This window comes from Perognathus longimembris, chromosome 3 (genome assembly GCF_023159225.1).
Source record: "Perognathus longimembris pacificus isolate PPM17 chromosome 3, ASM2315922v1, whole genome shotgun sequence".
NCBI lineage: Eukaryota > Metazoa > Chordata > Mammalia > Rodentia > Heteromyidae > Perognathus > Perognathus longimembris.
The window spans coordinates 48092847-48120260 of record NC_063163.1 but is presented as its reverse complement, the minus strand read 5'-3'; the positions used below and the strand labels follow the sequence as shown (position 1 = coordinate 48120260).

Below are 27414 nucleotides of genomic sequence, written 5' to 3'. Positions count from 1 at the left end.
GGTATTTATCTGTGCAAAATAATCAACATGTAACACAGTGGTTCACGCCTGTAATCTTAGCTTCTCAATAGGCTGGGATATGAGGATTAAGGTAGGAAACCAGCCAACAGAAAAGTCTATGAGGCTCTTGTCTCCTGTTAACCAGCAAAAAAGCCAGAAGTGGAGGTGTGGCTCAAGTGGTAGGGTATTAGCCTTAAGCAAAAACCTAAGGGATAGTACCAAGACCCTGGGTTTAAGCCCTAGTACCAGCACAAAATAGACAGACACATAGATAGGTAGATGATAGAAATAGATAGAATCCACATTTGCTCTTTAAATAGATAGTTTCAGTGACTGCGAACATACTATCCTTTCGAGATGACTATGTGATTCCATGCTTTGGTGGGAGTGACTGGTCTGAAATGACTGGTTTATTTCTACACAGGCCCAGTGGCTAAAATTCATGGTGGTTGTGAGGGAAGTGACCAGAAGTTTCTTGACAAAAGACATGCAATGGAAATTAAAAGCAAGATGTCTTGGTCATATTTCTGTTACTACAACAAACACCTGGGTTAACCAACTTTAAAAGGTGGAAGGCTTATTTGGGCTCACACTTTCAGAGATAGCTCACAGCTCAGAGGCTCACAGTTCATGGGAAGTTGGCTCTATTGTTTTGAGGCTTGTGGTGAGGCCACAAAGCATGATAGGAGCACACAGCGGAGGAAACCCTGACCCCAAAGGTGGGAAAGAGGGTTATCTGAAAATATCAAGTCTGTTTCCTTTGAAGACATACCAGCAATGACTGAAGACCTCCCAGTAGGTCCTATCTTCTTAAAAAGTTACACCTCCCAACAGTACCACGGGATGGGGAACTAAACTTATTAACATGTGGGGCTTTGGGGGACATTGGGAGATATTTAAGAGATATGATTTAAAGCTACTAGAATGTCTGGTCTCCTCACCTAGTAAAAAATGACTATCAGCCAGGTGCTAGTGGCTCACATTTGTAATCCTAGGTACTCAGGAGGCTGAGAGCTGAAGATCATGGTTCAAAGCCAGCCCAGACAGAAAAGTCTGTGAGACTCTTATCTCCAATAAAATACTCAGAAAAAGCTAGAAGTGGTACTAGTGTTGAGCAAAAAAAGCTCAGGGATAGTGCCCAAGCCCTGAGTTCAAGCCCCAGGAAACCCCCTTCCCCCCCAAAAAAAAGACTATCACAAAATAATATGTTACGAATGATTAGTTATCATTATTTGTAATAAGAAATACTAACCACTGGATTTATATTTGTTCTATCAAATCAGTTAAATGTTTTCATTCTTTCTTTTTTTCCCTGCCTGTCTGCCAGTCTCTTCCTTCCTTACAGATGTGAGCTACCAGTGCCTGTCTTTAAATGTCTTCATTTTTTAAAAAAACTACCCATTTAGTTTATAAGTAGAAGTGTAATTTAAGTATCTAGGCTAATATATTACTGTTGTAAATTTTATAACATAATTTTTAAAAATGGATGAGAAGTACAGTTTAATTAAAGATGTCAATTCCAGACACATACTGAGGTCTCTTCCTTCACCTTGGGGCAACTCACGTTTTAAAAATAGACTACTAGAGGAAGAAAGAGGCCAGAAGACTTTTATCACCCTCTAAAAGCGAGGCCTTGGATGATAAGGGCGCTACATGTCACAAGACAATGAAATTTCTATCTCCAAAGTGCTAAAATAAAAGTGCCATTTATTGGAGGTCCCCCAAGATAGTATGTTTCATTTTTATTTTGTTTTGTTTTATCTGTTTGTTGGGAGCAAATGGTATCCTAAGGAGAAATACAAAAGCTGCTTCTGTACTGTGATTGGAAAAGTACAGACAGCCTTTCTGTTTGGATAATCGGATCTTATCCTCCAAGTTTATTGAGGCAGACATTTACCATGACATTAACTATGAGTAGAGAAGAATGCTCCAGTTTAAAATGTGTAAATATCATCTGACAGGAGCCTTAAAGACTCTTCTCAGTAGCTTCAAAGAAAATAGAATCATCAGTTAGAATGAAGATGATCCTTTATTTTCAGGATGGATGAGAAAAAGAGGAAACATGAAAGTCAGTAGGATCTAGTCCCCTAAAGAAGAGAACCCTCTGAAACCAGCCAGGTTTCTATGTCTGTATGCTAGGCTAGTCTTATGGAAGCAGAAGCGAAACTGTTTTTCCAATGTTTCTCTGCTGTAGAGACGAAAATAGTGGTCACTAGGGTTGAGTGGAAGGGAAACAGGAAGTAGGGGTTGTAGTTTAAAGAACATAAAGATATTTGGGATAAATGAGTCTAGAGATCTAAATATAGTAGTTAATAAAATTGCTTTGCATTAAGGACTTGGTTAAATAAGTAGAGTTTTATCAATTCTTGACATAAAAATAGCAACTCTGTAAAATTCTAGATACATTCATTTGCATCACCATAGTAACCATTAAACCACCTTATGTATCATATAATATCATCCTGTAAATCTCAAATATGTACAATAAGGTTTAAAAGAAGGTTTCTGTGCTGATCCTGTTCCCTCCTCCTACTGCAGCAAAGATGAAAATGGGAGAGGGAGAAAAAGGCAGAGAGAGGGGAGAGAAAGAGAGAGAGAGAGAAATTACTGAGGGGGAGGATAAAATAAGAAATGTCACACTGTCACCATGTTACATGCCAGAATTTGCAGGAGAATCTTCAAGGGCTCATGGTTTCTTCCCTGATTTTAGAGAGAAGAGAAGTTTAGAGGAGATCACGCTTTTCCCATTTTAGAATGATTCAAGCCAGGCACAGGAAGTTGAAGAAGTAAGAGGTTGAAGAATTAGGTTTGAGGGCTGGGGATATAGCCTAGTGGCAAGAGTGCCTGCCTCGGATACACAAGGCCCTAGGTTCGATTCCCCAGCACCACATATACAGAAAACGGCCAGAAGCGGCGCTGTGGCTCAGGTGGCGGAGTGCTAGCCTTGAGCGGGAAGAAGCCAGGGACAGTGCTCAGGCCCTGAGTCCAAGGCCCAGGACTGGCCAAAAAAAAAAAAAAAAAAAGAATTAGGTTTGAAGTTAGCTTAGGCAGAGACTTTCACAGAAGAGACTCCATTTGTTAAGAAAAACAAGCCAGCCACACTTGAGTAGGGCTCTAGTGGTAGAGTGTCAGTTGAGTAAGTGCCGATTTCAATACTCCCACACTAAAAAAAAAAAAAAAAAAATCAGTGCAGTACTTGCTAACTTTAAGATATTGCTATGATAATGATGCTCATTTGCCTCAGGTCTCTAGTGAGTTTGAACAGACTGACAGTGGGAACCCACATGGCTTAAGGTATTATATAGTTCCTATATTTTTTCAAGACTGAATTTCACATAGTTTAAATCCAAGTGCCGTTGAACATGTCGTTGTCTATTCAGAGCTCATTCATTTTCCAACTCCTTATCAGACAGCTGAGTTAATGAATTTTTGCCAAGCAACTGAATGATCTAGTGGAAAAATTTCCACTGTTACAGCCTGAAGAATTAGGCTTGGGTGATTGCTGTTGATTAGCCTTGTCACCTTTTATAATTCACATAAACTCACCTTGCAACCCATGATGGAGGAAAACAGTAATATGTACAAAAGTGTTATGTAAACTGTAAAGCACACAGCAATTTTCTTTCAAGGGTTATTTTAATAAACATCAAATTGAACCTGGCATTGAGCTGAATGTTTTATAAGTTAAATGTACATGGTGCAAGTTGGGTTCTCATTAGCTATAACATAGACTATAATAGGACTTGAAGTGTCTTTAATCTACACCCCATCCCAGAGTACGGCCTGATAGAGAACATTGCGACCAATAATTAAAAACCTCTACTTTCCAAACATGAATCCTTTAGCAAGAAAAAAGTATCATCATAGACACACATTTGTTAGTATTTTTTTTAATTTTTGCCGTCCTGCAGCTTGAACTTGGGCATTGGGCACTGTCCCTGTGCTGCTTTCGTTCAAGGCTAGCACTCTACCACTTGAGCCACAGCACCATTTTTTCTATTTATGTGGTGCTGAGGAATCAAACCCAGAGCTTCATGCATGCTAGGCAAGCACTCTACCACTAAGCCACATTCCCAGCCCTGTTGGTATTCTTTTTTTTTTTTTTGGCCAGTCCTGGGCCTTGAACTCAGGGCCTGAGCACTGTCCCTGGCTTCTTCCCGCTCAAGGCTAGCACTCTGCCACTTGAGCCACAGCGCCGCTTCTGGCCGTTTTCTGTATATGTGGTGCTGGGGAATCGAACCTAGGGCCTCGTGTATCCGAGGCAGGCACTCTTGCCACTAGGCTATATCCCCAGCCCCTCTGTTGGTATTCTTGAAGGAACATTTACCTCCACAACTTGTTCTGCATAGCTTGAGTTATTATAGTTAAGACAGGAGAAACCAAAATGACATTTTTATAATGGAATGGTGAAATGAACAGAATGAGCACCGTGTAGCAGGAGAGGCTAGGGCATTGACTGAGGGCAGAGATAGAAACCTTGCCCACAGCTCAGCCCAATAGCTCGTTAAGAAAGTCTTGTGTTGGAATGGAGGGAGGAGAGTGAACAAGTGCAGTCATGGTATTCAATATGCACTATGTAAAAAGTGAACTATGTAACTTATGGGCCAGGACAAGAGGGGGCAAATGGGGAAACGTGAAGGAAGGAGTGACATTGTCCAAGAAGCACTGTACTCATCCTCTGACCTATGGAAGTTTAACCGCTTTGTACAACTCCTTAATAATAACAAAAAAAAACCCTTTAAAATAGAAATTCATATGGCAGATCTTGTCCCACGAATTAGAGGGTAGAATGCATGTTTCCTGAAAACAACTTGCTTCCAAGAAGGTAAAATTGGCTTGTCTATACTCAACTTAATTCTTTTTTTTTCCGTGCTAAGCATATGACTTTTATTACATTGATAACTATGCCCAAGAATAACACAACTTGATTCTTATACTAGAATAAATCACCATATCACCACTTCTCTGAGGAGTATTGAGTAAAGAGGCCAAGGATGACTGGAGTTCCATTTCATTGTTTCTCATTACAGGAAGAAAACATCAAGAGCAGTGAAGAAATATTCCTCATAACATTTTCCATTTTGATCTCTTGACATTTTGGGATTAATTCTTCATAGAAAGAGGACCTTCAATTCATCAGGACATTTCTAACCCCATCTTTCAGCCATTTCACCAGTAAAAAAGAAATCACCATTTATAGGCATGTGTCAGTAATGAAATCTCATGACACTGAAATCATAGTGTGCCAGAACTGTCCTGACAGAGCATCACAAAGCAGCAGGACTGAATTTTTCTCACAATGCTGTGGCTAGAGGTATGAACACAATGCTATTTTGTTGTTGTTGTTGTTGTTGTTGTTTTCCTGTGGCCACACTCCTTGGTTTGTAAGTGACCAGTTTATCTTCTGTGCCCTCATGGCCTATCCTCTGTACCTGTCCCTATCCTCATCTCCCCTTCCTATAAAGACAAGTCTTACTGGATTAGGATCCACTCTAATGGCCTCATTAACCTAATTACCTAAAAACCTTATCTCCACAAATAGTCATGCTCTGAGATAGTAAGGAATCAGAGCTTCAATGTGAGTGAGGAGAAGAAGGATTGGCTACAATGCAGACCCTAATAATTGAAATGCCTCAGAATTTAACATTAACTATCTTTTCAGTTTCAAAATTCCAAAGAGAATTTAATGCTAAATCTCATTACATATTGAAGTTCAAAGTCTTCACAGACTAAAATTAAATTATCTTGCCCTGGTGACTGAGAATTCTGAAATCCAAAGTTCTTGTTAAATTAAAGCCAAGGACTATTTCTCTAATGGCTATATGGACTCAGCCTGTACAATTCTCAAGAGTACAGTAAACAGTTGCCATTTGCAGCTGTTTTCTCCCATGGAATTGTGGAGCTTCTTCAGGTCCTCAGAAATGATAACAGCAAGATGATTATCTACTTAAGGAGCTAATAGAAAATGCAATTGTCTTCAAGTCTCTTGTTCAACAAGTTTAGAAAACAAACCAATCAGAGCCTCCAAGGCAGGGGTCATATGTATCCATGTGTTGGGTGCCAGTGGCTCACGCCTATAATCCTAGCTACTCAGGCGGCTGAGACCTGAGGAGCCAGGTTTGAAGCCAGGCAGGACAGACAAATCTGAGAGACTTTTCCTAAATCTCCAGTCTGGAAGTACTAGTATGGCTTACTTGGTAGAGTGCCAGCTCTGAGGGGGGAAAAAAGCTGATCAAGAGCAATACTTGCAAAACCATTTGGTGTAAACCAACTGAACAAATCACGGGGGGAGAGGGAAAGAGAGAGGGGGAGGGGGAATGAGGAAGGAGGTAACAAACAGTACAAGAAATGTACCCAAGGCCTAACATATGAAACTGTAACTTCTCTGTACATCACTTTGACAATAAATAAGAAAATAAAAAGAGTATTAGGCCTTGAATTCGAGCCCCATTACCACCAAAGGAAAGTGTGTTCAGGACCTAGTACAATTAATACCTAAGGTCATAACAGAAATTCTGTAGGATCAATTATATCCAGTTTCAGCTTTGCCAGGAAACCAGCCAGTTATATTTCTTTAGAACCTCCAACCTACTAACCAGACAAATTGGGACCAACTGCCCTGGAATAGATTAATTTTGGCATTATGAATGCAGCCTCCATGCTCTCTGTGGCACTGTGGTCTACTGTGGGCTCACATCAACACACCTTCCCTGGAGCCCAGAGCCCAGAGCTCCAATAGGAGCTGCCAAAAATAACTGTGAATGAGGGATGAGGTAACAAACAGTACAAGAAATGTATCCAATGCCTAACATATGAAACTGTAACCTCTCTGTGCATCAGTTTGATAACAAAACTTTGAAAAAATAAAAAATACCATAATAAAAAAATAACTTACTGTGTAAAAAGTCATCAAAAGTTGCAGTCATATATCAAATGTCAAAATACTGTAAGACCTAAGCCTTAAGTCTCTTGTAGGCAGAAGTTAAATGTGAGTCCAAGATGAACTACAACCATATACCCTAGTTTGAACTCTCTGTTTATACACTATAGTCCAAACCATAAAGCCTTCTTCTTGGGCACAAAAGCCATATGAGTACTTGTCCCCATAAATTCCTTTGGTAACCCACTTAACAGCTATCTATTCATGCTATTATCTGGTATTGGATAATTTTTAATTTCAGATTCACAGAAAAGTTGCAAGTGTAAAGAATTCCAAAATTGTATTGTAGTAAATGTAATACCTAAATATATTAATTAAGGCTGATGTATATGTACTGAATATATACTCCTATATATTATTGAAATATATTCTATTAAATATATAGAGAGAAATATATTATTGAATTTTTTTTTTTTTTGGCCAGTCCTGGGCCTTGGACTCAGGGCCTGAGCACTGTCCCTGGCTTCTTCCCGCTCAAGGCTAGCACTCTGCCACTTGAGCCACAGCGCCGCTTCTGGCCGTTTTCTGTATATGTGGTGCTGGGGAATCGAACCTAGGGCCTCGTGTATCCGAGGCAGGCACTCTTGCCACTAGGCTATATCCCCAGCCCATATTATTGAATTATTAATATATGCACATACTAACACACATCACAAATTAGTCAGCTGCTCTAAACTTTCCTCATTCTATAATTCTATGTTGTGTCTACACTTTCTCTTTCTCTCTCTCTCTCTATCTATCTATATACATCAAGAAATTTTACACTAACAAAATTCTGTTATCTAGTTCAAGTTTCTAAAGCAATGTTGTTTCATTGTGGAACTGGTTGACATTCTTATCTGGCTTCCAGTTTTCCTGTTCAGAATAATAGTTGCTGGTTTTCTTCCATAAATAATGCTTATTTATTCCCATAGAACTGAGAATCTTTGAATTAAAAATACTGCTCCATTTCATTAAATATATTGTCAACATCTGTTCATCTGATCACATACTTTCTTCTTTAATTTTAATGAATTGATTTAGAATGAAGATGCTTTGATAATAAGGAAGATGAAGATTCTCTGATAATTAAAAAAAAGCCTGGCATTTTTGGAATGCATAAACTTGGTCATAATGTATTATTATTCTGCTGACATTTTATTTATTTTTTCACTAATATGTGATAGAGCTGACAGCTTATAGCTGTCTTAACTGTCATATAGTTATAACATTTGATATTAAACTTAGGCTGGATTTATGAAAAGAGCTACTGAGTTTTCCATCTTTTTCTGGGGTTGAAAATGATTTAACAAATGATAATTATTTTACTGGTTAAATAAAACCCAGCTGTGCACCCATCTGTTTCTAGTGCCTTTAATAGAGGCTCTTTAATCACCTTTTCAGGCTTTTTTCTGGTAATTAATTTAATCAAGCCTTTTATGTCTTAATTTGAGTATTATATATTTTTTCAGGAAATCTAGTACTTCTACATTTTTTCAGATTTCTTACACTGGTGCTATAAGTTTTTATTTTATAACTCTTCTCCCTCCAATTATCATATTTCCTGCATGCTTTTCCATTCCACTATTTGCCTAAAGGGATAAAGTAGGTAGTGTACACACACACACACACACACACACACACACACACACACACTCCCCACTAAATGCTTTGGGAGAAGCAACTGCAGTGACTAAGTTCATAGTATCCATTTGTGTTTGGCCCAGGATAGGCACTGGGAAATGATGAGTTTTACCTAATTCCTCAGGCTGCCATAACATAATAACATAGTCTGGGTCTCCTAAAGAGTAGAAATTTATTCCTCATATCTGGAAGGCTAAGAAGCTTAAATTCAAGGTAGGCTTCCTATGTTACTTTTTTACTTTCTGCCTTTGTATCCTTATATGAGCGAGAGAAGGAAGGGGAACGGGGGAGACAAGAAAGTCAGTAATCCCATTATGAGAGCTCTGTTTACTTAAATACATCTAAACTAAACTAACTCCTAATGACCCCCACTTCCAAATATCACATTGGGTTTGAAATTTTTCATTCTATGTATTTACAACTTGCAAAATTAGGTCTAAAGCTCCTATCTCAGTACCAAGTCTTCATGTTACAGGTTTGTGTCCCTTAAAGATATCTGTCTGTCTACCTATGTATATGTATGTATGTATGTATGTATGTATGTATGTATGTATCTATCTATCTATCTATCTATCTATCTATCATCTATCATCTATCTATTTATCTATCCATGTTTTTCCAATCCTAAAACTTTTGTACCTACAAATGAAACCTTACTTGGAAATCGGCTCTTTATTGACTCAATCATGTCAGGATCCAATCATCATAGACTAGAATGGGTCCTAATTCATTGATTATTGTTCTTATAGAAGACAGAAATTGGGACACAAACACAGATAGCAAGAGAACACTATCTCACCACAAGAGCAGAGAATAGAGTGAGTCGTTGAAATAACAAGGTAAGTCAAGGACTTGACACAGCTAAGAGAGTCATGGACAGATTCTGGACCTCTTTCTATTTGCCACTAAATGGAGGTAACTTTGACTATGGACTTTCAAGACTATAATCCAATAATTTTTTGTGTTGTTTTAAATTATAGCACTTCATTAATTCAGCTCTAGGAAGTTAACAAAATTTCACATCTAGTATCTTTGGTGTTTCTATTTTCTCCTGGAGCCATTCAGCTTTATTTTTTCTTGTTTCTTCTACATTATATCACATTGTTTTTCAAAAATGTCCAATGAGACCTGTAGATGTAATAGAGAAGTCGTAGAACACTTGCTAGCCTATGTAAGGGTCTGGATACTGTCCTCTGAACTGAGAATAATCTATTTCCTCAAGTTATTAGTGAAATCTCCTTTACCTTTTCAAGACCACAAACAATTCACTTTTTAGTTTTTCAAACTTCTTTTCTCTCATCAGGCTGCATCTATTGTCCAGATGTGTTCTTTTCTTCTTTTTTACTTCCAGGGTTGTTGTTATTTCCTTTCAGGCTGTCTTTCTGATACCTTTTTATTCACACTTCATACTTTCTTTAAGGTCAAAATTAAAATTCAGATCAACTTTACCATTCATTATGCTGACACTCCTTGTCTCTCCTCGGAACTTACAGAAATGTAGTCATCTCTACCACTAAATCTGGTTCCTTAGGACATATCATAATTATAATTGTTTTATCTATGTTTATCTTGGTAACTATTCTGAGGTCAACATCTTTTTATAACTTCTGAGCTTGCCAGAGGCCAAGCACAGTGATAAGATATGCAAGAAAGAGTTTCTAATTAATTTGTACTCACCATATGCATGATAAAATACTGCAGTTAAACATGCATGTGTAAATACTGGCCAAAGATTACTCTGTTATGATTGGCTATATTAGTAGTGCCTTTGATCTAAAATTTCTCATACTTTAAGAAACTAAGAGGAAAGGAAGCTTCATTTAGTCAAAATATAAATAGGATGTAGAGAGTAGAAATGAGTAAGGTTAAGTTCAAGTGCTGTAGTCTGTAGAAACCAATCTATTCTAGAGAAGAACAAGATAAGGAAACAGGATTTTTTTTTTTGTCAGTCATGGAGCTTGAACTCAGGGCCAGATTTTTTTAAAATTGTCATTCACTGTATCTGAATGCTTTTATGTGTGGTTTTGAGGTTGACTAGAATACAGTGCTTGAAAACATATGTAGCTTCTTTATCTCCAAAATAAATGAACTTAAAAAGATATTTTAGAGGCTGGGAATATGGCCTAGTGGCAAGAGTTCTTGCCTAATATACATGAAGCCCTGGGTTCGATTCCCAAGCACCACATATATAGAAAATGGCCAGAAGTGGCGCTATGGCTCAAGTGGCAGAGTACTAGCCTTGAGCAAAGAGAAGCCAGGGACAGTACTCAGGCCCTGAGTCCAAGGCCCCAGGACTGGCAAAAAAAAAAAAAAAGATATTTTTGAAGGTGTTCAATCATTCTAAAATTTCTCTAAAGCAGAGGTTAGTGTATGTATATACATAAATACACATATATATGAGTTTGAAGACTAAAGAGATACAAAAAATGAAAAGGTAATAACTTTAAATTAAATAACATTATGATATACAATACGATTTTCTATGTGCTTATAATTCACAGTAATTAACCATTATTTCACATATATTTCACATGTGTAGCTATGTAGCGCATCACACACTCTAAGAAGAAATTTTACAACTTTATCTATATCTTTAATGCTTATATTCAAGCTGGTCAAAAGACTAGTTTTGGAAAAATTCACTTATATCAAGATTGCTTATATCCAAGCATATAAAGGACTTTTGAGTCTACTTACAGCAGGCTATGTTTGTGTCATGGCATTGTTGTAAGAAAATTTTGTTAGGTAGCCATTTACATTGTCAAGAAAATGAAGCTGGGTGCTGGTGGCTCATACATGTAATCCCAGTTCCTCAGGAGGGTGAGATCCAGGGACAACAGCAAAAGCCAGCCATGGGACTAAAGTTTCTGAATCTCTTATCTCAAACTAGCTAATAAAAAGCTGAAAGTGAAGATAAGGTTCAAAGGGAAAAGCATTATTATTTTTTTTTTTTTTTGCCAGTCCTGGGGCTTGAACTCAGGGCCTGAGCCCATTCCTCGCCTGCTTTTTGCTCAAGGCTAGCACTCTACCACTTGAGCCACAACACCACTTCTGACTTTTCTCTGTTTATGTGGTACTGAGGAATCAAACCCAGGGCTTCATGCATGCTAGGCAAGCTCTCTACCACTAAGCCACGTTCTCAGCCCAAAGCATTAATCTTGAATGGACAAGTTAAGAGTGAATTCTTTGCTCTGAGGTAAGCCTCAGTACCAGCACATACACATACACACAAGCCAAGAAAACAAAAGTACTTTGAGAGTAAATTGATTGGGCCTGGAGACATAGTTATAAACTCCATGCTGCTGCCTTTCCTTCTTGGTTCTCATCCCAGAAGAGGAAGGATACAGGAACTCTTTCATACAAGTAGGACAGTGGACATAGGAGTCACTCAGGAGCAAATTGGAGCTCTTACGAAGAGAATTGGACACTCAGAGAAGATGCAAGAGGGATGGTGTCACTGATGGATTAAGGGCCCTTTGGCGGTAGCCTGTCTGATAAATGCATGAAAAAGTTCAAGTTTAAAGGAGATGAAGTTGATGTAGAACCAAGAGTCCCTGAAAGAGCAATGAGCTGAACTAAAATGATCTGAGTGCATAGAAGCATCATCTGCTATCAATCTGTGCCCTGCTCCAAAAGGGGAATTCAATTGGTCTGGGATAGGGCCAAGGCATCTTTAAATAAAGTATTCTAGATTTGAGCTTTAGATCTCTTTGGCAGAGATAGAAGTTGGGTCCAGACTATTTAGAGGAAATCAGTACGGTTGGTCAAAACGAAAATGAAAAATGGATAAAAATCTGAGTTTACACTTCTATTCTACCACTTTGTAGTGTAGAATCTAAAGTAACTGAACTTTTGAGACTCATTTATCTTTTCTAAATGATAGACAGTCATTTAAAAGATCAATATAGATGCTAGACTGATGACTGCAGAATGTCCTCAAGTTTCTACTTTCCCCTTTCCCTATCAAAGTCTTGAAAACTGCATATTTTAATCCACTTGAATAATTTATAGTATATAATTTAATTTATAGTATGTAATTTATTTATTTATATATGTATTTCCTTCTTTTTTTGTCAGGACTGAAGCCTAAACTTAGTGCCTCATATATTCCTTCTGCTTTCCCACTTATGACTAGAGCTATCTTTTAAGCCACACCTACATGTCTCCATTTTTGTGGGTTATTTGGAAATAAGAATCTTTTGAATATACCTAGCTAGGCTGGCTCCAAACATAATTCATAAATCTCAGCCTTCTGAGTAGCTGAAATTGTAGGTCAGAGTCATGGGTCATGGCTTGTGATTTCTTTCTATGATAAAAAAATAGTTAATGCCCAAGTGTATTCTATCTTTGACCATGTCTCACATTCTGTTTCCTGGCTGCTCAAGGAGCCACCACAGCCATCAATACAGCCTTGTGACAGATGGCAGCCATTTCAGCTTCTAAGATAGACAGTAATTGCTCTCATCCAACATTGGAAAAATATGCATAAAACTCCAAATGGACCACAGAACTGACTTTTCAATGTATATGTATGACAAACACTTGTATTAAACGTGCAGACACATGTTTTTAAAAAGCCTTCTATAACCTTTACATATATTCAGGAAGATGCTTGTGTAGCTTATTTCCTTTTATATATCATAGAACTCAAAATTCAACATGTTCCATGATATACAAATCTTTATGCAGATGCATTCAATAAGAAAGCAATGATGTTTCAAATAAGAAATAGAGTTATGATCCCTGGTGATCAAAAACAGAAATAAAGGGAGAAAAAGAGACAGAAGGAAGAGGAAGAATATGGGAGGGAGGGAGGAAGAGAAAGAGAAAAGAAAACTCCACTCAGTTGAACTAAAAAGAAAAATTTAGAGAGAATTTTGGATAATTTGGACTAGTAATGCAATTTGCAAAACTAGTTGAATTAAATATCTGCGTTGTGTGTTCCCATTTGAAAATGTTTCATTGACATTGAAGTTTTGGCAAACACCCATTTTTCTCTCAATAGCAGGAATTCATCAAACACAGCTCCAGGAGATAAAGCCAAGTCCATCTGACCCTGAAAATGCTTCTTACTGTAATTCAACTTTAATCAGCTACAAAATTATTTAATACCATCCAGAAATAATCATTATTATTGTGGTTCCAAAGTTGACCTTTAACTTTCTATTTTTTATTTTCATGGTGTTGAGTTAAAAAAAAAAAGTAGATCTAGAGACAAAGACTCATGTGAACTTGATTTGTAAAGGAATGCTTATTAGGAGATATTTTGTCATGAGTCCCTTGGATTTCTATGTATTTTATTTTTGTGCATTGTATTTCTGTGTATTTCACGGGCAGCGTTACTGGCTTCTTTTGTTTTGAATGATCTTTTCAAGGTTATTTTCAGAATAGATATGTGAAAGCTTGAGATACTATCTCCATCTACCACAAAAGCTAGGTTTGTTTATGGTCCAGTATAACAAGAATAGCACATTATGGAACTTAAATGGTTAGTATCTTACATTTTCCCACAAAGCCAAAATTAAAGGTTCAGTCATCATCCTGTGGGACTGTTAAGAGGTTGTGAAATCTTTAGGAGCAGGAGGCTTGTGGAAGAATGGTCTGGGGGATATACCTTTGAGAGACACTCAGCTGCTTCCTCTCTCTTTCTTTGATTCCTAGCTGTCATGAGGTAAGCAGTTCTTCTGCTATGACCTCCCACTACAGTGTTCTACTTCAATAGAGGCACACAGCAATAGGGCTAAGTGACCATGAAATGAAACTACTGACACCAAGAGTCAAAATAAGACTACATTTCCAAGTTGACTAATCTTAGGAATTGCTTTGTTACAACAATAGAAAGCTGGCTAGGTAGTTTGCTCACTGCCTAATATACAAGATTGAGGCTATCTAAGCTTAAGGCTTTTCTCCTAAAATGCAATCAACATTGTATCTGATTATTACTTGGCTCTCTTTGCATCATCCTGTGTTAAATGGAATCTAAGGAACACATGGAGAAATGATGGGCTCTGGTTATTGCTACGGCTGTGTGCAATAAATTATTCTTTGTCTCTGATACAGGAATATCTGCCTATTTTGTACAGCATCCATGAAACTGACAGGTAAATAACTCATTAGCTTACAAACAGAAGAAAAATCTCACACTCTTACTCGTTTGGGGAAGTTTTAGTAGAAAAGGATGTAGTGCTTAAAACCATGTGACTTGAGAAGAAAAAATTGAGGATCTATTGGACCAAATTATAAGACTTGGAAAAAGTGAAAATAGAGGTGAATCTATAGTAAATATTTTGGTCCATCAAAGGAAACATGTATATATACCACATTCTCTTGATCCATTCTTCTACTAAGGGGCATCTGCGTTGATTGTCTATCTTAGCTATGGTAACTAATACTGCAATGAACATAGTTGTGCTGGTAGCTTTGGTGTGGCCTTGTTTGTGGTCATTTGGGTAAATGCTTCCATAAGAAAGAATGGCATTGCTCCATTCATTAAAAAAAATGGAAAGACCTGGAATACATATATTAACATATATTAAGCAAAGTAAGCAAAACCCAAAGAAACATAGGCAGCATGGTTTCCCTCATTTGGAATAACTATAATGTGTACAGGATATTCTTAGGAGAGGATCACAATGGCTCAATGGTATGTGCATTTGACCATATAAAATTGTGCTTATCAAAATGAACTCCAAGAACTTCCGGGAAGACGGCGGAGGAGCAGCAGAGCCCTAGCTGAGCTCCCTCCGACATCGCAGTTTTCTCACCCCATAGAAACTTTTACTCCTAGAAAGACAGCCAGAGTAAGTTCTAACAGAGGGATTCTGGCCAGGAAGGAAAAATCGACTTTGCTAGTCTGAAAACACAGATTTGAGCTCCGTGCTGCGTCCCACTGCCATGCCAGTGCCCACGCCAGCATAGCCCCCAGCACAGCGACCCTCACTCTGCGCGGCTAAAGCACACAGTGTCGACCAGGGAGAAATCCTCCAGAAGGTGGCTGAGCACGGACGGGCTGAAATTGCAGAGAAAGTGTGAGTACCCCACGAGGAGCCAGCTCTGCCCAGGAGAATGCCCCCTGCCCAGGCGGGAGGCTCATCCTGGGCTGTGACTTAGCCAGAGGTGCCCCTCCCTGCCCGCCAGAATTTCTAAATTTAAAGCCACAGTGGCGAGCAGGCTACCGGAGGCACAGAAACACCAGATGGGGAAACAAACAGTTCCTGAGACAGATAAATGGTCCCATTACAGAGGAAGCCCAATTCCCAGCCTGAAATGGAGCTGAATTCCATAGCCATCTCCACCCAGGAGGCCGCCCCACCCAGGAGGGAGGAACCTCCCCCAGGCAAGCAACTCTCAGCTGGGGAAACCAGGCCAGAGGCATCCCGCCCTGCTGAGTCCACAGCCTATTCAAAGCCAGGCATTAAAGGTCACGGCCCCACAGCAGACAGAGGAGCCACGGTTCCCGAGACTGTTCACGTCCCCCATCTACAGTGGATGCCCAAGGCCTACCTGCAAGCTGTGTGAACCACAGAGACCCAGGATTGCACCAACAGGGGAGAAGGGTCAGAACAGATCCACCCCCTGCAAACTGAAAGTAAGTCAAACCAGCCAATCAGGAAAATAGACTGCAGACCATGGCAAGGAAACCAGAGACTGGGGAAAGACCACCCAAACAATGAGGACTCCATTTTTTTTCCTTTAAACATTTTTTTAAACATTAAAAAAAATTTATTCACTTTTGAAATGTCGTTGGTTTCTTTGTTTTCCATTTTTACCCGTTTGTTTTATCAAGTTTATTTTTTTTTTTTTGGTTGTTCGTTTTTCTGGTTTTTTTTCCTTTTTATTTTTTATTTTATTATTAAAAATAATTTTTCTCTGTTTTGTGCATCTGTCTTCCAGTATTTTTTCTTTATTTCTCTCTTTGCATTCTCTTTCTTTAAAAATTACTTTCCTAGGAAAAGATGAAGTTATACTTTCTCTCTTCGCAGATGACATGATCCTATACTTAAAGAATCCCATAGACTCTACCCCCAAGCTACTAGAGCTGATCCAAAACTTTGGCAAAGTTGCAGGATATAAAATAAGCCCTCAAAAATCAACGGCCTTTCTCTATGCTAACAACCCGAAGACTGAGGCTGAAATCAGGAAACAACTCCTTTTGCAATAGCCCCAAAAAACATAAAAATACCTAGGAATAACCTTAACCAAAGAAGTGAAAGACCTCTTTGATGAGAACTTTAAAACCTTGAAAAATGAAATTAAGTCAGGACTAAGGAAATGGAAAAACCTCCCATGCTCCTGGATTAATGTAATCAAAATGGCAATATTGCCAAAGGCTATCTACAAATTCAATACAACACACATTAATATCCCAACACCATTTTTTAATGAAATAGAGGAAGCAATCCAGAAATTCATATGGAACAATAAAAGACCTAGAATAGCAAAAACAATCCTAAGCAGAAAGAACAGTGCTGGAGGAATTACAATACCCAACTTCAAGCTGTATTATAAAGCTATAGTAATAAAAACAGCTTGGTATTGACATTGGAACAAGCCTGAAGACCACTGGAACAGAATTGAAGACCCAGAAATGAACCCACAGAACTACGCCTACTTAATCTTTGATAAAGGAGCTAAAACAATAGTTTGGAAGAAAGATAGCCTCTTTAACAAATGGTGCTGGCAAAACTGGTTCAACACATGCAACAAACTAAAACTAGATCCTTATATATCACCTTGCACCAAAATCAATTCCAAATGGATTAAAGACCTCGAAATCAAAACAGACACCCTGAAAACACTAAAGGAAGGAGTAGGAGAAACACTTGGGCTCCTTGGTGCAGGACAGAACTTCCTTAACAAAGACCCAGAAAGGCTACAAATCAAAGAAAGGTTGGACAAATGGGATTGCATCAAACTGCAGAGCTTCTGCATGGCAAAGGACATAGCTTGCAAGATAAACAGAAAGCCCACAGACTGGGAGAAGATCTTTACCGGCCATTCAACGGACAAAGGCCTCATATCTAAAATATATGCAGAACTAAAAAATTACCTTCCTCCCAAACAAAACCACAAAGAACCAATAGCCCCCTCATCAAGTGGGCTAAAGACTTACAAAGAGACTTCTCTGATGAGGAAATGAGAATGGCCAAGAGACATATGAAAAAGTGCTCTACATCACTGGCCATAAAAGAAATGCAAATCAAAACAACATTGAGATTCCATCTCACCCCAGTAAGAATGTCCTATATCAAAAAAACTAACAATAACAATTGTTGGAGGGTCTGTGGCCAAAAAGGAACCCTACTTCATTGTTGGTGGGAATGTAAACTGGTTCAGCCACTCTGGCAAGCAGTATGGAGATTCCTCAGAAGGCTAAATATAGAACTCCCTATGACCCATCAACCCCACTTTTGGGTATCTATCCAAAAAACCACAAACAAAATCATAGTGAAGCCACCAGCACAACAATGTTCATGGCAGTGCAATTTGTCATAGCTAGAATCTGGAACCAACCCAGATGCCCCTCAGTAGACGAATGGATCAGGAAAATGTGGTACATATACACAATGGAATTTTATGCCTCTATCAGAAAGAATGACATTGCCCCATTTGTAAGGAAATGGAAGTACTTGGAAAAAGTTATACTAAGTGAAGTGAGCCAGACCCAAAGAAACATGGACTCTATGGTCTCCCTTATTGGGAATAATTAGCACAGGTTTAGGTAAGTCACAGCAGAGGATCACAAGAACCCAATAGCTATACCCTTATGATCACATAAAATGATGCTAAGTGAAATGAACTCCATTTTATGGAAATGTTTGTTATATCACAGTTGTAACTACTTTCAACATCCCATGTGTATCTGTAGCTTCTACTATTGATGATGTTCTTGTATCACCTTCCTGTGGTTGTATCTACACTATCTCTGTAATCTTATCTGAGTATATTGGAAACCGTCTATACTGGTATAGAACTAGGAACTTGAAAGGGAATACCAAAATCGAGAGACACAGGGTAAAAAAAAAAAGACAAACAACTACAAAAGCAATACTTGCAAAACTGTTTGGTGTAAGTGAACTGAACACCTCATGGGGGGGAAGAGAAAGGGGGAGGAGGGAAAGGGGAATGAGGGACGAGGTAACAAACAGTACAAGAAATGTATCTGAAATGTATGAAACTGTAGCCTTTCTGTACATCAGTTTGATAATAAAAATTTGAAAAAAAAATGAACTCCAAGAAATGGAAGCAATATTTTTATACTGTTTTCAGTTCTTTCTTTTTTCTTTCTTTTTCCTTTACTTTATGCCCTGTTGTCACTGTTTTGTTTTGTTTTAATTTCTGTACCCTTTGTTTTGTATATAAGTTTATCCTATTTGGGGAAGGGAAGAAGAATCACAGAAAAAGTGGGACAAAGGGTGAACTAATAAAACAGTGATACTCAATAGACACTATGTTGGAAATGGACTTCACAAGTTGGTGAGGAGGGGAGTAGAGGGGAAATATGGGAGAAAATGAGTGGGGGGAACACTGTTCAAAAAGAAATGTACTCACTACCTTACTTATGTAACTATAACCCCTCTATATCACTTTACAATGAAATTTTTTAAGAAAAGGGAAAATGTGGTCCTCAGTTTGATTTCTGTTAATGAAGGTAATTGGAAAGATAATTATAGGCCAAAGTCTCAGAAGCATATTCAAAGGGAGTTGCCAGAATAGTGTGGCTAATGGTTGTTGCTAAGTCCTCTATGGGGAGGAATTTCCGTGGCAGTTGTGACCCCTGGTATGCAAGTTGGCAATGAAAGTTTCTAACACTCTATAAGAAAGGTCAATGGTACTATAAGACTCTCAACTATACTGAGTGTGAAGGAAGACTTCACAACCACCACAGACAGAAACCAGATGGGTTATTAGAACTTAGTCATCATTAGGGGATGTTTTCTTCCAAAATCCAAGAGAACATTGCTGTTGTCAGTTCCCCAAGGGCCTCTTGTGTTTCTCTATGTCCTGTGGGCAGAGGCATTGGTTGCTTTTGTTCTGGATTATCTTTACTAGGATGTTGGCCTAATGAAGAACTGTAGAAGACAAAATGAGAAAATCCCCACCCTACACTATCAAATGAGAGCAAGTTTGCTTCTTTCTTGTTATAAAAGACGAGACCTAAGCTCAGTAAGCTTCTGTAATACAACTTCCTGCAGTTGTCATCTAGCCTCCTTTGACAAAAAGGGGTGGAGAAACCAACTCCAAAAAATGATAGTGCTCTTGCTAGTGCTGTTGTTACATAAAGGAGATCATCACCTATCTTCTTCCAACATGGATGAAAGTGTAGCAGGCTCACTCACAAGTTTGTAGTTGAGTCAGATCTCCAACCCCATAATCCTTTTCATTGGTGTCAGGAGAAATATGCAGGAAAGAAGCAAAATAAGGAAGAATAAGCAAGATAGTTGTTTAAAGTGAAGTCTGTGCTTATCTTCATCTAATGAGAGAGAAATGGAGTTTAAATTGGACCTCAGGATCCTCCACTAGATCTGAGAATGAGTGTTCTGTATGCCCCTTCCTAGTCAATCTATCTTTGGTCCATTTAGGGACCATATAGAGAATGAGAGCATCCTACCCAGGCACCTCCTAACAAGGAACTGCAAAACACAAGGGCACACAAGGGCAAGTGTCCTGAGACAGCTGAATTATGGATTACTAGCAACATTCACAGCTGCCTGTAGATGAAATTCCTGGGGCACCAACTGTATGTGCTACAATGACATTAATTAAATACATGCAAGTTGGATAGCAGTATTCTAAGAATGATATAGTTCAATCCAAGGTTGTGTTATGAAAGAAAATAATTCTGGATGAGCAATGAAGGCCTGAAACAGGTCAAATAAAGAGACTAGCAATGACCTGGCTTTTTGGAAGCTTCCAGCAGCTTAAAAAAGAACAGAGCGAAATTGAGGGGTGGGGGGAGGTAAAACTAAAGACATTAGAGCATTTGCTTTCCTGCCTACATTTCTTTCTCTTCTCTCCCTTTAGAACTTGGTTCTTGTAAGCTATCAAGGAGAAAATACAGCCTCTCTAGATACTGGAAGAAAGCCAAGAAATAACTTTTAGAAAGAGGATTTTAAAAAGATATTAAATATTAATAAATTTTTAGGGTCAACTGTAGGGTGACTTCTGCAGTGCTGTGTTGTTGTATTAAAAGTTGTAAAATAAAAGATCAAAACTAAAGACTGAAAATAAGAGGTTAAGAGGAATAAATAGTAATTCAGAGAGAGTTGTTTTCTTTAAAAAAAAAAAAAAAGCTTCAAAGCTATTTGGAGACAGCACTTCCCTAATTTAATCAATCCCCCTCTCCTCTTCCAAATAGAATAGTATTCATAATTGTATTACAGGAGCTCCTCATATCAAACATAAAATGTGTTTGTCCAAACACATTTGGACCATGCTGGAGAAACCATGCTGGAACCAAGTGCTGATAGCTCACTCTTGTAACCCTAACTGCTCAGGAGGCTGAGATCTGAGGATTGCAGTTTGAAGCCAGCCTGGGTTCAAACTGGTTGAGACCTTTATATCTAATTAACCATCAAAAAAAGCTGGGAGGGGAACTGTAGCTCAAGTGGTAGAGCACTAGCCTTGAACAAAGAAGCTTAAAAACAATATCCAGGCCCTGAGTTCATGTCCCAGGATCAGAATTAAAAGCAGCAGCAGCAGGATAAGGAGCAGGAGGAAGAGGAGCAGGAGGAGGAAGAGAAGGAGCAGAAGGAAGAGGGAGAGAAAGGAGAAAGCAATCACTTAGTGACTCAATTTTAGCAGTTTCATGAGATGATAGTAGTAAAAATGTCTATTGTAAAGGGCCCTACCAAAAGTACCTTCACAGTTGTTCAGCTTGATTATGTTGTGAGCCTGAGTCGTAATATGGATTCCCACAGAATAAGCAATTAAACCTTACAATTATCCAGTAATTTTCTGTCTCAAACACTGGCCTTTCTTTCTCTTAGTCCTAAGGGTAATTATGGTCTTTATTTCTGTGTAGGATATTTTAACATATTCAAAATCAGGGACATTTATAGTGTCAGAAGGTATTTGTGTGTGCATGCATGTGTTTGAGTGCGTGTCTGTGTGTATATGTGTGTGCTTGAACTCAAAGCCTAGGCACTTGAGTTTTCTTGAGTCCTTGAGTTTTCTTTTTTGTTTAAGAATAGCATTCTCACCCTTGAGACTTGAGCCACAATCCTACCTTACTTCTGGCTTTTTGAAGGTGAGTTGAATATGAGTCTAAAGGACTTATATGCCAAATTGGTTTCAAGCCACAAACCTTAGCTCTGAGCTTCCTAAGTAGCTAGGATTACAGGCATGAGCCACCAGCACACATTTGGATATATATTTTGGTCTATATCTACATCTGTATATCCATTTATTGCTATGGATAGATAAATAAGTAAATACATGCACCTCTGTACTCTCTGTAGTTTCTGTAGTTTACTACTCAACACTATGTATATAGCAGTTTTTTAGTTTATTATGCTTGACAGTATACTTTTTTTTTTTTTTTTTTTTGCCAGTCCTGGACCTTGGACTCAGGGCCTGAGCACTGCCCCTGGCCTCTTCTTGCTCAAGGCTAGCACTCTGCCACTTGAGCCACAGTGCCACTTCTAGCCATTTTCTATATATGTGGTGCTGGGCAATCGAACCCAGGGCTTCATTTATATGAGGCAAGCACTCTTGCCACTAGGCCATATTCCCAGCCTAGTATTCGTTTTTGAATAAAGCACTCCACCATTCTGCTTTCACTAGCTACTCAAATTGCTCCTCATTTCTCTGTTTTACAAAATGCACCACTCTATACAACTCTGTACATATCTTTAGGTAAGTTTTTGCATGTGCTTATTTGTGCATATGCACACACAATTACAGAAATGCTGGGCTTAGATCAGGTATATATTTAAGCTCCACAGTATGATCCATAGAGGCTTCTAAAGTGGTTTTACAGGGCTGGGGATATAGCCTAGTGGCAAGAGTGCCTGCCTCGGATACACGAGGCCCTAGGTTCAATTCCCCAGCACCACATATACAGAAAACGGCCAGAAGCAGTGCTGTGGCTCAAGTGGCAGAGTGCTAGCCTTGAGCAAAAGGAAGCCAGGGACAGTGCTCAGGCCCTGAGTCCAAGGCCCAGGACTGGCCAAAAAAAAAAAAAGTGGTTTTACAATCTTCACTCTCTTCATCAGAGCAAAAAATCCCTGAGCCTCAACAGACAATGTTTTCTAGTCATCTTTTTAATTTTAGCCTTTCTGGTGAGTCTATAGTGATGTCAAATTATGGCCCTAATCTTTCGTTCCTTGAGTACTGAATCATTTTAGAGATTCATTTTGTGAAATATCTGTTCAATTTTCTTGGACATATTCCTATTGATTTATATCTTTCTCTTATACATCTCTGTTTGTTTTGTATATCTCCTGAACATGATCCAGATACATGTCTAAATTCATTTTGTTAATAGTTTAAGTTTTTTTGTATCTATGCTAATAGGAGAAATTGACTAGCCTAGAGCAAAAAAGCCCAGGAACAATGCCCAAGCCTGGAATTTAAGCCTATGACTGACCAAAAAAAAGCGCCTAATTTTAAAACATTTAAAATATGTATATTTTATTTGTGATACATTTCTCCTGGGGTTTATCACAGTAATTTTTTTATGTCAAATATAAAATTGTAAATCCTTTCTATTCTATTTCCATTTTCCTTTCTTTCCTTTTATATTCTTTAGGTTCAAATTTGTCTTCTTATTTTTTATTTGTTTGCTTGGGTCATTGATGGTCACATGTTCTTTTTGTCTAGTCTGTGTATTTAAGGGTATAAATTTCCTTTTGAGCACAGCAATGATTACAACTCAAGAGTGTTGGTGTCTTTTTTTTTTTAAATTGTAATTCAGTTTAAAAGGTTTTCTTGCCAGGTGCCAATGGCTCACATCTGTACTGTAACTGTAGCTACTCAGGAGACTAAGATCTGAGGATAGTGGTTCAAAGCCATCCTGGGCAAGAGAGTCCATGAGACTCTTATCTCCAATTCAAAAACATTATGAAAACTGGAAGTGAGCTGTGGTTCAAGTGCTAAAGCATTATGTTGAGCACAAAAACTCAGAGACAGTGTCCAGTCCTTGAGTTCATGTCCCAGGACCTGCAGCCCCGCCCCCACCCCCCACCCCACCCCCCCAAAAAGTTGTCTTGTTTCCATTCTTCCTTGACTCAGGGGTTATCTAGAAGTATATCATGTAATATCTAAACATATGAAAATATTCCAGCTAGTCTTTAAGTCATAGTTCCATGTCCAGGTTTTTTGTGGTTAATTAGAGATAAGAATCTCACCACTGTCCTGCCTGGGCTGGCTTTGAACTTCAGTCTTCAGATCTGAACGGTCTGAACAGCTAGTATTACAGACATGAGCCACTGGCACTTGGCCTCTTATCTATTTTCTTTTCTTTTTTTTTCTTTTTTAAACTTTTTATTAATTAAATTTTATTGACAAGGTATTGTGCAAAGGGGGTACAGTTACATAATAAGGTAGTTAGTACATTTCTTGTGATATCTGTTACACCCTCATTTTTCCCTTCCCTAGATCAGGTAGGCATATACACAATAGCCAATGTACAAAAATCATATACAGTAACCACATAGGGTATGCCAAAGGAAATTCACCTAGAACATTAAACATAACGTCAACAATAGAATCCTCCTGTGTCCTTCTCTTGGAGTTGTTTTTGTGTATCCTCATCTTATATGATCATGTGTACATAGCTGTTGACCTATTGTGCACTGATAGGTTTATTCTAGACCTTTTTATGTTTGTTTAGTAGTTGTTTGGTTTTAGATACATAACGTAAAGTCGCTGACCCAAACATGCGGAAATGCCATTAGAAAAGAAGTTTGTTATTTTGCAGACCTGGTCTCTACTGTTCCCCCACCCCCACCCCAACAATCATATATCAAGGAGACCATGACCCTTTGTTCTCTGTGTTCTAGGCTTGTCTCACTCAACACTATTTCTTCAGGCTCTGACAATTTCCCTGCAAATACCAATATTTTATCATTTCTAATTGCTATGTAGTATCCCATTGTGTACAGGTACCACATTTTTTGGACCCATTAATCTGTAGTGGGGCTCATATCTATTTTCTTAGAGAGAGCTTGTCAGTAACTATTTATGAGTGACTAAACAGTTTCATTCAACTTTCTTACTGTGACATATAATTTGTGTATTTCTTTATATGCTCAGTATTTGCTCTGTATATTTTAATGTTATGCATTAGACAGATATAAATTTAGAATTGTTTTATCCTCCTGATAGATTGATCAATGTAAGATAACTTCCTTTTTATCTAAGATTAACTTCTCCATAAAACTGCCTTGTTTGATAGTAATATTCCTGCTTTTTTGATTTAGTGTTTACATAAGTATGTATTTTTTCATACTTTGCCACCAAACTTTTACATCCTTATATTTTGTCAGATCATAGGCAGGAAATTATTGGGTTTTGTTTTGTACAAGTCTTTAAGTAAATTCAAATTCAATGGTATTACTGATATAGTTGTGTTTAAAGATTGTTATTATTGAATTTACTAATCTTACTACTCACTATACATTTTTGATTAGTAATGTCCTTCACACCTTATTTATTATTACTATTATTATTACCAGTCCTGGGACTTGAATTAAGTGCATAGGCACTGTTCCTGACCTTTCATGCTTAAGGCTGGCATTTTATCACTTGAGCCATGACTCTACTTTTTGTTTTTTGCTGGTTAGTTGAAGATAAAAGTCTCACAAACTTTTTGCCCAGGCTGGCTTTTAATTATAATCCTCAGATCTCAATTTCCTGTATACCTAAGATTTCAGACATGAGCCACCAGCATCTGGCTTTGTACCTTATTTTGATTTGGTACAAGGACTGTAGGGTGATTTTCAGTGAAGGAAATGGAGGAGAAACTAAATCCCAAGATGAACAAGAAATAATGTGGTCTGGGTCAGTTCTGTCACAGAATATCGAGATTACATTTTTTGAAGATTCATGAAACATTGTCAGTAATCTTCAAAGAGCTACAACAAATGGCTGAGAACATATGACCACATATGGTTTTAATTTTTGAAATGAAGAAAGAAGATTATTTTGCTCTTGACAGCAATCTTGGTGAAAATTCTAAAGTTAATGTTTTAGAAAGAATGGTTTGTGAGGCAGTCTTCAGAAATAGTGATTGCCTGACTGTGTTAATTTAAAATGTCAAATAAAATTATCGATATTTTCTTTTTCTGTAAAAGGATCACTAAACCAGCAGAACAGAACATGATAGATATAATAATTCTGGAATTCAACAACCCATGTGGCATAATATCTATTGGCCATGCTGAAGAAATTTAGATTGAATGACATTACAATTTGGTTTTATGCAGAACTAACTAATCAATAGTTGCTAAATGTACTGATTTATTGTCTTCATCTTTGTGTGACTTAGTCAAGCAATGAATTGAATAAATATAGAATAAAAGTGCTTACAACCATGTTCATTGCTGCACTACTAACCATAGTCAAGATATCAAAACAGCCTAGCTGTCTTTCAATAAATGAATGGATCAAGAAAATGTAGTGCATATGCACAATGGAATTTTACTCATCTATTAAGAGTGATACTATATCATTTGCAAAGTAATGGATGGACCTGGAAAAAAAATGTCAAATGAAGAAAGTCAGGCCAAAGATACAAAAGATGCATGTTGTCATTTGTATGTGGAAGTTAAATCTAATTCATAATTTACAAGTAAATACACTTCAGGTCATATATACAAATATGTTAACCAACGTATGATATATGCAGAGGAAAATTAAAATGATGAAACTTCTTAGATCAACTAACTCACAGTCCAACAGAATGAATACCAGGCAACTGGTACTTTAAAAATATGTGGGGAGCTTTCCTCAGCTGCCACCAAGGTGCTCGGTTCTTCGCTAAGGCGGAGTTGGGGTGAGGTCCTCACTTCCTCCGACTAGCACCGCGCCAGGCAGTCCTGCCGTGGCTTCTGTCTCCGAACTCGCCTGTATCTACTCAGCCCTCATCCTGCAGGACGACGAGGTCACCATAAGGGAGGATAAGATCAAAGCCCTCATCAAAGCAGCCGGGGTGAATGTGGAGCCTTTCTGGCCTGGCCTGTTCGCAAAGGCCCTGGCCACTGTCAACATCGGAAGCCTCATCTGCAATATAGGGGCAGGGTTCCCGCCCCCTCGGGCGCTGCTCCAGCAGAAGGTCCTGCTCCAGCAGCTGCTGCTGCCCCAGCTGAGGAGAAGAAAGTGGAGGCAAAGAAGGAAGAATCAGAGGAGTCTGACGACGACATGGGCTTTGGTCTTTCTGACTAAACCTCTCTGCAACTTAACTCAATAAAAGCTGGACTCTGCTGCTGTTCTGGCACATAAAAAAAAAATATTTGGGGAGAGGTGAAACGGAGAGAGGGTAGATGAATAAAGAGAGAAAAAAGGAAAAGAATACAATCATAATATGTATTGCATATCCGATGAAACTAGGAAATCTGAGGGAACAGGTGGGGTTGGGAGGGATGGGGGAGAATGATGAAAGGTGTGATATTGCTCAAGATGCATTATACTCATAAATTGACACGTTGAATTGTAACCCTTTTGTAAACTACTTAAAGATACTAAAATATAACTTAAAAATAAAAAAGTGCTTTCAAATTAGGTGACATGAAGCTGTAAGAGGTGAACTATGTGTTTGATGGTAGAAGTGGATTCAAAAGGATCCCTGGGTGCTCACACTATTTAGGATGGGGAAGGTCAATAATTTGAACTCAAATATAAAATCCAGG

At 38.3% G+C, this 27414-nt stretch overlaps 1 pseudogene; it reads left to right on the top strand.

Moving 5' to 3' along the window:
* LOC125347599 overlaps positions 1 to 26995 on the top strand; it is a 29611-nt pseudogene extending 2616 nt beyond the window's left edge.
* The last annotated feature ends 419 nt before the right edge of the window (positions 26996 to 27414 follow it).